We start from the raw sequence: 14462 nt of genomic DNA, 5'->3' as shown, positions 1-14462 counted from the left end.
TAATAATTATTATGGATAAGAATAATCATAGAATAAGTAATAGTAATTAAAGGTTAAACAAATAGATGAGGTTAGAATCACCCCACTAAATAATAGAAATAACATAAATAAATAAACATGGTAATCAAAAGTTAAATAGTTAGATGAAGTTAGGAACACCTCACTGAATAAATAAATAAATAAAGTAATTAAAAGTTAAGGAGTTAGATGAGGTTAGTAACACCTCACTGAATAAATATAACAATAATGAGGTTAGGATCACCCCACTAAATAATAGAAATAACATAAATAAATAAACAGGGTAATTAAAAGTTAAGGAGTTAGATGAGGTTAGTAACACCTCACTGAATAAATATAACAATAATGAGATTAGGATCACCCCACTAAATAATAGAAATAACATAAATAAATAAACAGGGTAATTAAAAGTTAAGGAGTTAGATGAGGTTAGTAACACCTCACTGAATAAATATAACAATAATGAGGTTAGGGGCACCCCACTAAATAAATATAAGCAAATAGATGAGGTTAGAGATACCCCACTAAATAAATATAATCAAGTAAATGACATAAATAAATATACATAATAGTATATAAAATTTTAAAAAGATAAGGTTCTCCTCCCCCTTACCTAAATAAACAAGAGCTACAACTTGAGCAGAACCTCCTCTTTTAAATTCCCTCTCTTTCCCTCTTACTTTCTCTCTCTCTCTATTTTCTCTTCCTTCTCACTAATTTTTTTTTTTCTTCTATTCGTAAACCTTTGCTTTCTTCTCAAATTTCAGTTGCATGTTCTTCTCAATTCTAAAGCCTATTTATAGCAAAAGTTTATAATGATTACTATTCATATAATAATATTATAATCATCTAGTTACTATTCATTTTAATATTATATTAGAATTAGGATTGGATTTGGATTCCACACTTCCGTGCATTATTACAAAATCTACTATTCATAATAATATTTTATTCAAATGAAAGGAATTGGAATTCGATTGAATTCCGTCTGATTGAATTCATGATTACTACAATTATTATATATATATTACTATTCATTAAAATAATGATATATTTACTATTCATTAAAATAATAATATATTTATTATTCATAAATATGTAAATACGTATACGTAAATGGTAAAATATGTATAAAAATATGATAAACCTTCTAAAAATCTTAATAAATATTTAAAATCAAAATAACCTGTTTTATTTAATAAAATTTGGAATATTACAATTCTCCCCTATTTACAGAAATTTCGTCCTCGAAATTTTTATTGCTTGAAATAAGTAAGGATAATTTTTCTTAACTTCTTCTTCGAGTTCCCAAGTAGCATCTCCAGTAACATCATTCCAGATTACCTTTACCAGTGCAATCTGTTTGCCTCTCAACTGCTTGATCCTCCTGTCTGCGATCTGTACAGGCATTGTTTCAAATGTAAGGTTATCCTTTAATTGTACTGTATCAGGCATTATTATATGAGAAGGGTCAGAAATATATTTTCTTAACTGAGACACGTGGAAGACATTATGGAGATTAGAAAGAAAAGGTGGTAGAGAAATTTGGTAAGCAACAGGACCTATTTTTCTAAGGATTTGATAAGGACCAATAAATCGAGGAGTGAGTTTCTTTGATTTCATTACCCTACCAATACCAGCTGTTGGTGTAACTTTCAAAAATACATGATCACCTTCCTGGAATTCAAGAGGTCGTCTTCTTTTATCAGCATAACTTTTTTGTCTGCTTTGAGTCATTCTCAATTTTTCTTGAATCATTTTGATCTTTTCCGTGGTTTGTTGCACCAATTCAGGACCCAAGATTAAATTCTCTCCTGTCTCAAACCAACACAAAGGAGTTCTACACCTTCTTCCATATAAAGCTTCATAGGGTGCCATACCTATGCTAGAATGGAAACTGTTGTTATAAGTGAATTCAATCAGAGGCAAATATTTGTCCCAACTGCCAGAATTCTCTAGCACACAAGCTCTCAATAAATCTTCTAGGGATTGTATGGTTCTTTCTGATTGTCCATCTGTTTGAGGATGATATGCAGAGCTAAGATGAAGCTTAGTTCCTAATGCTTGATGTAAACTTCCCCAAAATCTAGAAGTGAATCTAGGATCCCTATCAGATATTATGCTAGATGGTACCCCATGCAACCTTACAATCTCTCTTATATACAGTTCAGTCAATTTTTCTAGAGAATACCTAATGTTGATGGGTAAGAAATGAGCAGATTTTGTTAGTCTATCCACAATAACCCATATGGAATCAAACTTATGAATTGTTCGTGGTAAACCAACTACAAAATCCATTGCTATACTGTCCCATTTCCATTCAGGTATATCTAAGGGTTGTAACATTCCTGCTGGCTTTTGGTGTTCTATCTTAGCTTTTTGACAAATCAAACATGTAGCCACATATTGTGCTATTTCCTTTTTCATTTTGGGCCACCAAAACATTCTTTTGAGATCTTGATACATCTTTGTTGCCCCAGGGTGTATGCTCAACTTGCTCTTATGTGCCTCACCTAAAATTATTTTCTTAATTTCTGAATCATTGGGTACACATATCCTATTATTAAATCTCAAAACTCCTCTTTGATCTAAATCGAACTTTTCACCATCCTTTTGACCTATCAACCTCTTTTTCTTCTGAATGAATTTATCAACTACCTGAGCCTCACCAATTTGTCCATGTAAGTCACTAGTAATTTGAACCGCATGCAATTGTATTTTATCTTGACTTACCGTAGTTGATAAACTCATGTCTCTAAATTTTTCTATCAAATTCATCTCTTGAATCATTAATGAGGAGACATGTAAGGATTTTCTACTCAGTGCATTAGCCACAACATTGGCTTTCCCTGGATGGTAATGTAATTCAAAATCATAATCTTTCAAAAATTCCATCCACCTTCTTTGTCTCATATTCAGTTCCTTTTGATCAAACAAATATTTCAAACTCTTATGATCACTAAAAACATCAAACTTACCACCATACACATAATGTCTCCATATTTTGAGTGCAAAAACAATGGCAGCTAGTTCTAGATCATGGGTTGGGTAATTCCTTTCATGAGCTCTTAACTGTCTAGAAGCATATGCTACTACCCTTCTATCTTGCATAAGAACACACCCTAATCCCATTTTTGAGGCATCACAAAATATGACAAATTGTCCATTAGGATTGGGTAAGGCTAAGACTGGTGCAGTAGTTAATCTTTTCTTAAGCTCCTGAAAACTATTCTCACATTTTTCGGTCCACTCAAAGGGTTGTCCTTTCTTGGTGAGTTGAGTTAAAGGCATAGCTATTTTAGAAAATCCCTCAATGAATCTCCTGTAATATCCTGCCAAACCCAAAAAACTACGGATTTCTGTTACCGTCTTTGGAGGTTCCCATAGTAGAACTGCTTCTACCTTAGATGGATCCACAGACACTCCATCTTTGGAAATCACATGTCCTAAAAACTTAACCTCCTCTAACCAAAATTCACACTTAGAAAGTTTGGCATACAGTTGTTTGTCTTTCAGGATTTGGAGAACAGTTTGAAGGTGTTCTTCATGCTCTTCATGAGTTCGAGAATATATGAGGATATCATCTATAAAGACCACCACAAAATGGTCTAAATACGGACGAAAAATCCTATTCATATAATCCATGAACACTGCAGGTGCATTGGTTACTCCAAAAGGCATTACTTGATATTCATAATGACCATACCTTGTTCTAAATGCAGTTTTCTGTATGTCTTCAGCTTTCACTTTGATTTGATGGTATCCTGATCTTAGATCTATCTTAGAAAATACAGTGGCTCCTTTTAATTGATCCATCAAATCATCTATCCTAGGAAGAGGGTATTTATTCTTTATGGTAAACTTATTTAATTGCCGATAGTCCACACACAGCCTAAAGCTTCCATCTTTCTTTTTGACTAACAAAACAGGAGCCCCACAAGGTGATACACTAGGGCGTATGAATTGTTTTTCAAGTAACTCCTCTAATTGTTTCTTCAACTCAGCTAATTCAGAAGGTGACATCCTATAGGGTGCCATCCTAAACTTGCTAAATGTAACGCCTAATTCTAATTTTTTAATATATTTTCTCTCTCTCTATTTTCTCTTACTTTCTCTTATGAATAATAAATATATTATTATTTTAATGAATAGTAAATATATCATTATTGTATAATTTCATAGTCTCAACATAGCTTCTATTCATACACGTATATTAACCAAGCAATTAGAACATACAAACAATATGACATACAACAAACACAGGATTGGGGGCCAATCCCACTACCCAGCATACAATCCTACACCCAGAGCGAGGTTTCTCACTCCCCCCTTACCTGGATAACAGGCACTGAAACTAAAGAAGAGCTTCCTCCTCTAGGCTCCTTCTACTAGGGTAGAACCACCTCCTATGGATTCCTCTAGGTCTTCAAAGAGAAGAAGAGGAGAAGAAGAGAGTATAAGAGAAGAGAGAATGAGAATGAGAATGAGAAGTATTTCTTGGGATGGTTTGCAATGGAGAAGTGAAGGCCTATTTATAGCCTCCAAAACACATTAAAAAATGTAAAATAATGGAGAAAAAGATAGACAAAACTAAGTGGAATGAATTAGTGGAATGAATTATAGAAGTTGGTGGGATGAATTAATGGAGTTGGTGTGAATTAATGGAGTTGGTGCCATGTTCTTTTCCTCACCGACTTTAGCTACTGATTTGGACCTTATAGACAGCCGAATCTGAAAATATTTCCTTCATGAAAGTTGTAGGATTTTCTCTTATCTTTCCATAGCCACCAAGTTTGTATCATTTGAACAACCACCGACCAAGTTATACCCCAAAAACCGAGGCTTGCCAATCAGTCCAGCGAGAAACAATTGTATCAATAAAATTCCAATTTTGACCTCCTAAACGACCGATTTTGCAAATGGCTATTTCTGTAAAAGTTGTGCGTTTTTCTCTTAGAATTCCATTGACACCAATTTTTCATCATTTGGACCATCACAGCCCAAGTTATGCCCTAAACACCGAGGATTGCCAATCAGCCCAGCGAAAAACGGTTTTAACAAAGAAAATCACAACTATCTAATTAAGCCCAATAATACACATATCTTTCTAAAGCCTACAATTAAGCATAAATGGAGTGTGAATTAGTTACAATTGAAGTAAAATATAATCACCAAATTATGACTAAATAATAATAATAATAATAATAATAACCATTTTGAAAACTGGGATGTTACAATACTTCCCCCCTTTTAAGAAATTCGTCCTCGAATTTTTGAAACGAAGAGGTTTGACTATGACTCGTTCAAGATTCTTCTTAAATTTCCTTGGAAAATCCACAACAGAGTCTAGACATATTATTTCACTTCCAAACAGGAACATGTAAAGGCTACAAAAGTCCTAAAAGGCTTCTGATGTTCTGTCTCATACTTATACCATACTAAATATAAGTACATAATATCCTCTATTCCTCTCTTTACTTAAGGCCACCACGCTTCCGCTGCGCCACTCTGATACCATTATAATGTAACGCCTAATTCTAATACTCAAATTATACAATATAAAATTATAATGTTTTATAATATTTTCGCAATTATATCATTAACAATATCTATATATTTATTTAATAAAAATAAAAGTAAAGAAAAGAATATCTTGTGAATTTAATACATAACATATCTTATTATTTTAATGAATAGTAAATATATCATTATTTTAATGAATAGTAATATATATATAATAATTGTAGTAATCATGAATTCAATCAGACGGAATTCAATCGAATTCCAATTCCTTTCATTTGAATAAAATATTATTATGAATAGTAGATTTTGTAATAATGCACGGAAGTGTGGAATCCAAATCCAATCCTAATTCTAATATAATATTAAAATGAATAGTAACTAGATGATTATAATATTATTATATGAATAGTAATCATTATAAACTTTTGCTATAAATAGGCTTTAGAATTGAGAAGAACATGTAACTGAAATTTGAGAAGAAAGCAAAGGTTTACGAATAGAAGAAAAAAAAAAATTAGTGAGAAGGAAGAGAAAATAGAGAGAGAGAGAAAGTAAGAGGGAAAGAGAGGGAATTCAAAAGAGGAGGTTCTGCTCAAGTTGTAGCTCTTGTTTATTTAGGTAAGGGGGAGGAGAACCTTATCTTTTTAAAATTTTATATACTATTATGTATATTTATTTATGTCATTTACTTGATTATATTTATTTAGTGGGGTATCTCTAACCTCATCTATTTGCTTATATTTATTTAGTGGGGTGCCCCTAACCTCATTATTGTTATATTTATTCAGTGAGGTGTTACTAACCTCATCTAACTCCTTAACTTTTAATTACCCTGTTTATTTATTTATGTTATTTCTATTATTTAGTGGGGTGATCCTAACCTCATTATTGTTATATTTATTCAGTGAGGTGTTACTAACCTCATCTAACTCCTTAACTTTTAATTACCCTGTTTATTTATTTATGTTATTTCTATTATTTAGTGGGGTGATCCTAACCTCATTATTGTTATATTTATTCAGTGAGGTGTTACTAACCTCATCTAACTCCTTAACTTTTAATTACTTTATTTATTTATTTATTCAGTGAGGTGTTCCTAACTTCATCTAACTATTTAACTTTTGATTACCATGTTTATTTATTTATGTTATTTCTATTATTTAGTGGGGTGATTCTAACCTCATCTATTTGTTTAACCTTTAATTACTATTACTTATTCTATGACTATTCTTATCCATAATAATTATTAATATATTCACATTTTATATTGTTTAATTATTTTATAATAATTGTCATTGGCATTTAATTAATTAGTGTTCTTAATATATTTTATTTAAATTTGTGTTATTTAATTAAAGCTTAAATAATGATAAATTCTTAAATTTATTTTGAGTAATTTTTTTTATGATTAATATAATTTGTTAAAATGTCTTTTACTCATTTTAAAGATAATTAATACTCTATGGCCATAGACGATAAAGTTTGAATTATTTGTAGCTGGAGGTTTAACTTTGGGGATTTAAATGAGTAAGAAATGGAGGTGGAATATCTTTTGGTTGGTGTTATAATGATGCTCATTTATCCTGACTAGTCACTACAAGTATAATTCAAATTTTATTGTATCAAGAAAATCTATGGCACCAACTCCATTAATTCCCACCAACTTCTATAATTCATTCCACTAATTCATTCCACTTAGTTTTGTCTATCTTTTCTCCATTATTTTACATTTTTTTAATGTGTTTTGGAGACTATAAATAGACCTTCACTTCTCCATTGCAAACCATCCCAAGAAACACTTCTCATTCTCATTCTCTCTTCTCTTCTACTCTCTCTCATTTCCTCTTCTTCTCTTTGAAGACCAAGAGGAATCCATAGGAGGAAGCTCTGGTCTATTTTCAGTTCTGGTCCCTATCTAAGAAGAGGAGGTTCTAGCCTAATTTCTAGTTAACCAGGTACGGGGGAAAAGGGGATTATTTATATGTAGAGTACATGAGGGAATTGGGTAGAGGAAGAACTCCTTAAGATTATAATTATTATTTGGAAAATTATTAGTTTCATTAAAATTATATGTGTTGAGGTTTATGAATATGCTAAATTGTAGGAATGATGATGATCTGGGAGAAAGAACAAAATTGTAGGAAAATGCTGTGAGCTAGATATTGGAATAATTAGGGGTTTTACTATCTGTATTAAATTGATTATTCCATTGACTATTATATTAATTTAAGATTGTTATTGCTATTGTTAAGAATTAATGATATTGATGTGAATTGCTTGAGGGGTATGTAAACCCTATTATATTGAGCTTATCTGTTATCTATGTGATATAGAATTGCGTACGTGATATGAATTTGAGTTATAAGATGAAAGGATGTATGAATGTGACTTTGATTGTGATTGTGGTGTCTCACATCGATGACTAGGGACGGCACGGCCCCTGGGTAAGTGGTGCTACAGGGAGGGCGTGACCCTAGCATGGTGTGGGATGAGTAAGACAGTTAACACCACCATTTATGTCGTTTATGGCAGCCCTGGCATAGGGTTAATTGCAAGAGATTGTATTGATTGTAATGTGATTGTGTTTCCTCACACTAAATGATTAGGGATGGCATGGCCCCTGGGTAAGTGATGCTACAGGGAGGGCATGACCCTGGTCTGGTGTGAGTTGAGTGAGGCAATTAACCCGTATCACTTGTGTCAGATGTGGCGAGGTCTTGACATAGTGTTAATTGTGAATGATGGACATGGAAATGATATTATTAATGGTGAGATCGGCATGAGTTATGGTTATGGATGTGGAAATAATTATATGATTGGTATGAAATATTGATGTGATATTATGAGATTGACATATATATGTGAAATGAGAACTGAAATGTGAAAATGATGAATGATTGATAAATTATATATACATCTATATATTGCAAATATTTTAAATAATGAGTTATGATGAAGTTATATATGTTGTGTTTGGATGTACTTTGCATATAGATATTTTTCTTTTCTCACCGTATAAACTGTGGATATTTTAGGTGAAGAAGATCCAGCTACGAGTGGCATCTAGGATGCCAACAGTTAAATTCTGGGAATGCTCTGATAGTGTGACATCGGGGCAGAGGATTTCTAGGATGAAAAATTTATGTGTATTTATGTGAAAAATTTATACAATTTAATGTAACGCCTAATTCTAATACCCAAATTATACAATATAAAATTATAAAATTTTATAATATTTTCGCAATTATATCATTAACAATATCTATATATTTATTTAATAAAAATAAAAGTAAAGAAAAGAATATCTTGTGAATTTAATACATAACATATCGTTCTAAAATATTTAGAATAACGTATTATTTTACACATTATTCCTTTTTCCTTACTCTTTTAATACAATATATATATTCATAACGGAAAGAAAATTACAATTAAAATAATATGATTGACAAGTAAAGTTATAACAGATCCATCAAATAGCCTCCGTATTCCAATTTCCTTCCATGTAGATATTGTTAATGATATAATTGCGAAAATATTATAAAATTTTATAATTTTATATTGTATAATTTGGGTATTAGAATCAGGCGTTACATTTAATTTTAGGTGAGGCACATAAGAGCAAGTTGAGCATACACCCTGGGGCAACAAAGATGTATCAAGATCTCAAAAGAATGTTTTGGTGGCCCAAAATGAAAAAGGAAATAGCACAATATGTGGCTACATGTTTGATTTGTCAAAAAGCTAAGATAGAACACCAAAAGCCAGCAGGAATGTTACAACCCTTAGATATACCTGAATGGAAATGGGACAGTATAGCAATGGATTTTGTAGTTGGTTTACCACGAACAATTCATAAGTTTGATTCCATATGGGTTATTGTGGATAGACTAACAAAATCTGCTCATTTCTTACCCATCAACATTAGGTATTCTCTAGAAAAATTGACTGAACTGTATATAAGAGAGATTGTAAGGTTGCATGGGGTACCATCTAGCATAATATCTAATAGGGATCCTAGATTCACTTCTAGATTTTGGGGAAGTTTACATCAAGCATTAGGAACTAAGCTTCATCTTAGCTCTGCATATCATCCTCAAACAGATGGACAATCAGAAAGAACCATACAATCCCTAGAAGATTTATTGAGAGCTTGTGTGCTAGAGAATTCTGGTAGTTGGGACAAATATTTGCCTCTGATTGAATTCACTTATAACAACAGTTTCCATTCTAGCATAGGTATGGCACCCTATGAAGCTTTATATGGAAGAAGGTGTAGAACTCCTTTGTGTTGGTTTGAGACAGGAGAGAATTTAATCTTGGGTCCTGAATTGGTGCAACAAACCACGGAAAAGATCAAAATGATTCAAGAAAAATTGAGAATGACTCAAAGCAGACAAAAAAGTTATGCTGATAAAAGAAGACGACCTCTTGAATTCCAGGAAGGTGATCATGTATTTTTGAAAGTTACACCAACAGCTGGTATTGGTAGGGTAATGAAATCAAAGAAACTCACTCCTCGATTTATTGGTCCTTATCAAATCCTTAGAAAAATAGGTCCTGTTGCTTACCAAATTTCTCTACCACCTTTTCTTTCTAATCTCCATAATGTCTTCCACGTGTCTCAGTTAAGAAAATATATTTCTGACCCTTCTCATATAATAATGCCTGATACAGTACAATTAAAGGATAACCTTACATTTGAAACAATGCCTGTACAGATTGCAGACAGGAGGATCAAGCAGTTGAGAGGCAAACAGATTGCACTGGTAAAGGTAATCTGGAATGATGTTACTGGAGATGCTACTTGGGAACTCGAAGAAGAAGTTAAGAAAAATTATCCTTACTTATTTTAAGCAATAAAAATTTCGAGGACGAAATTTCTGTAAGTAGGGGAGAATTGTAATATTCCAAATTTTATTAAATAAAACAGGTTATTTTGATTTTAAATATTTATTAAGATTTTTAGAAGGTTTATCATATTTTTATACATATTTTACCATTTACGTATACGTATTTACATATTTATGAATAATAAATATATTATTATTTTAATGAATAGTAAATATATCATTATTTTAATGAATAGTAATATATATATAATAATTGTAGTAATCATGAATTCAATCAGACGGAATTCAATCGAATTCCAATTCCTTTCATTTGAATAAAATATTATTATGAATAGTAGATTTTGTAATAATGCACGGAAGTGTGGAATCCAAATCCAATCATAATTCTAATATAATATTAAAATGAATAGTAACTAGATGATTATAATATTATTATATGAATAGTAATCATTATAAACTTTTGCTATAAATAGGCTTTAGAATTGAGAAGAACATGCAACTGAAATTTGAGAAGAAAGCAAAGGTTTACGAATAGAAGAAAAAAAAATTAGTGAGAAGGAAGAGAAAATAGAGAGAGAGAGAAAGTAAGAGGGAAAGAGAGGGAATTCAAAAGAGGAGGTTCTGCTCAAGTTGTAGCTCTTGTTTATTTAGGTAAGGGGGAGGAGAACCTTATCTTTTTAAAATTTTATATACTATTATGTATATTTATTTATGCCATTTACTTGATTATATTTATTTAGTGGGATATCTCTAACCTCATCTATTTGCTTATATTTATTTAGTGGGGTGCCCCTAACCTCATTATTGTTATATTTATTCAGTGAGGTGTTACTAACCTCATCTAACTCCTTAACTTTTAATTACCCTGTTTATTTATTTATGTTATTTCTATTATTTAGTGGGGTGATCCTAACCTCATTATTGTTATATTTATTCAGTGAGGTGTTACTAACCTCATCTAACTCCTTAACTTTTAATTACCCTGTTTATTTATTTATGTTATTTCTATTATTTAGTGGGGTGATCCTAACCTCATTATTGTTATATTTATTCAGTGAGGTGTTACTAACCTCATCTAACTCCTTAACTTTTAATTACTTTATTTATTTATTTATTCAGTGAGGTGTTCCTAACTTCATCTAACTATTTAACTTTTGATTACCATGTTTATTTATTTATGTTATTTCTATTATTTAGTGGGGTGATTCTAACCTCATCTATTTGTTTAACCTTTAATTACTACCCCGACACATATATCAGAAAATTATAATAATTTTCAGAAGGTTTAAATTTTCTAAGTTAGTAAAAGGGTTCACATAAAAATTCAACAATCACATTAATAGAGATATAAAACATAAAACACAAGAGTTTTACAAATTGTTTTCAAAATAGTATCAAATACACATAAATTTTTCATCCTAGAAATCCTCTGCCCCGATGTCACACTATCATAGCATTCCCAGAATTTAACTGTTGGCATCCTAGATGCCACTCGTAGCTGGATCTTCTTCACCTAAAATATCCACAGTTTATACGGTGAGAAAAGAAAAATATCTATATGCAAAGTACATCCAAACACAACATATATAACTTCATCATAACTCATTATTTAAAATATTTGCAATATATAGATGTATATATAATTTATCAATCATTCATCATTTTCACATTTCAGTTCTCATTTCACATATATATGTCAATCTCATAATATCACATCAATATTTCATACCAATCATTTAATTAATTAGTGTTCTTAATATATTTTATTTAAATTTGTGTTATTTAATTAAAGCTTAAATAATGATAAATTCTTAAATTTATTTTGAGTAATTTTTTTTATGATTAATATAATTTGTTAAAATGTCTTTTACTCATTTTAAAGATAATTAATACTCTATGGCCATAGACGATAAAGTTTGAATTATTTGTAGCTGGAGGTTTAACCTTGGGGATTTAAATGAGTAAGAAATGGAGGTGGAATATCTTTTGGTTAGTGTTATAATGATGCTCATTTATCCTGACTAGTCACTACAAGTATAATTCAAATTTTATTGTATCAAGAAAATCTAATATTTAATCTGTATAAATATTTATTTATATATATATATATATGTTAAAATTTTATTTATAAATAATTATGTTTATTCGTTCGAATTATTGTATTTATTGGATATTGTTCTTACTCCTTTCTTTTCTTTGTTTTTTTTTTTTAATTAAATATATTATAAATAGATGGATCAACTTGAGATTCCAGATCATTTTGCTGTTATTGTTACTGCTGTCCTACATGGAAGGAAATTGGAATATGGAGGCTATTTGATGGATCTGTTATAACTTTACTTGTCAATCATATTATTTGTAATTTTCTTTCCGTTATGAATATATATATTGTATTAAAAGAGTAAGGAAAAGGAATAATGTGTAAAATAATAAGATATGTTATGTATTAAATTCACAAGATATTCTTTTCTTTACTTTTATTTTTATTAAATAAATATATAGATATTGTTAATGATATAATTGCGAAAATATTATAAAACATTATAATTTTATATTGTATAATTTGAGTATTAGAATTAGGCGTTACATGTATCATAAGGTTTCCTCTACTAACTGCCCCTCTTGTCCCTTCATCACTCTACTACCACACTCCAACCCCTCCATAGTCTTTGCCTTCTCTACCAAGGCAAGGAACTCCGTGATGCTCATAGGCACCACACCCTTTCAGCTCATGTCTCAACCCCTCAATGAACTTTCGCACCTCCAAGCCTGAAAGATACCCTAGGAATAAAAACAAGTCAAATGCCCAAATCTCATGGCATAGTCTTCAACATACATGCTCCCGAGATCCAATTTCAAATACTTTGCTTCCTTGGCATACCTCATACTATCAAGAAAATACTTCTCAAAGAACACCTTGAAGAATTCCCAATCCACCACCTCACCCCTGGCCTTCAGCATCTATAGTGTACCCCTCCATCATTACTCAACCTCTCCAATTAGCATATAAATTACATAGGTCAACTTCCTCTCCTCTAAGCATAGCATCACTCGAAGTATCTTCTTCATCTCACTAATACATTGGTCAGCCACCTTTGGATTAGCCTCACCCTTGAGCTAGAAGGATTACACTTCTTGAACTCAACTAAGTCCATGTACTCTTAAGACACCACCAGTCTAGTTGCTTCAGTTGTAACCTGATTTGCTCCCATTTGAGCAAAGTTAACATTTTGTTGATGCATAGTCGCTACCATAATCTCCATGGCTTTGGCTATCTGATCAAACTAAGGTTTAACTGTCCTATACTAAGATCAAGTATCCATAAGCAGCATTGTTCAACAAACAATACAAAATAAAGCAACATTCACAATAGAAACATAATGGGATCACCCCCATAAAGTGCCCAAAAGATTTGACCAGCTCTAATATCATAAAAGTGTAATTAATGACCCAACAGATCACCACACTTAATATAGTACATTACTACGCAACAAAAAACATAAAATAATCAACTACACTAGGATTCTCATGCAATAACACTTAGATATTCATGCAACAAATATATGTATAAGGTGCAGAAAACATAAAACAATTTATGCTAATATAATTGAAAAACATAAAGTCCCTTATAGGGTTACATATAATCCAGGTACATATATGCATAATACATCAATATACGTTGTTGAATACACAATAACCATATCATTAGTCAAGCGCCTCTATACAATAATACTACATAAGAGCAATATACTCAAAATAGGTCATTTCTAGCATGACCATCCACCAACAAGCCAATACGTCCAAGCTAATCATGTTCTGCTCTCATACTAGTATGATCATTATTGTCCAACCATAAGGGAAAAAAGAGTAAGCTTGTTAGAGAATGAGCATAATAACTAGTGGTAAAATTACAACTTAAGCAACATCAACAACTTAAAATATTTAAGATAGCTCATAACATAACATCAATTTACTATCATCATTCTCAACATACAATAGCTAATTTAAATCATATACAACATTCATATCTTTAATCACAACATAAACAATTTCAACAATTAATGCATC

The 14462-nt window shown here is 31.1% G+C and overlaps 1 long non-coding RNA gene across 1 annotated transcript; it reads left to right on the top strand.

Moving 5' to 3' along the window:
* The first annotated feature begins 10856 nt into the window (after positions 1-10856).
* Positions 10857-12854, top strand: LOC145954370 (uncharacterized). The gene is made up of 2 exons (XR_014431575.1): positions 10857-11045; positions 12627-12854. It is a non-coding gene; the product is annotated as an uncharacterized LOC145954370 (long non-coding RNA).
* The last annotated feature ends 1608 nt before the right edge of the window (positions 12855-14462 follow it).

The sequence above is a fragment of the Cajanus cajan genome, chromosome 2, assembly GCF_000230855.2.
Source record: "Cajanus cajan strain Asha chromosome 2, NIPB_CcT2T_4, whole genome shotgun sequence".
In the NCBI taxonomy this organism is placed as follows: Eukaryota; Viridiplantae; Streptophyta; class Magnoliopsida; order Fabales; family Fabaceae; genus Cajanus; species Cajanus cajan.
This window is presented reverse-complemented; position numbering and strand designations above follow the sequence as displayed.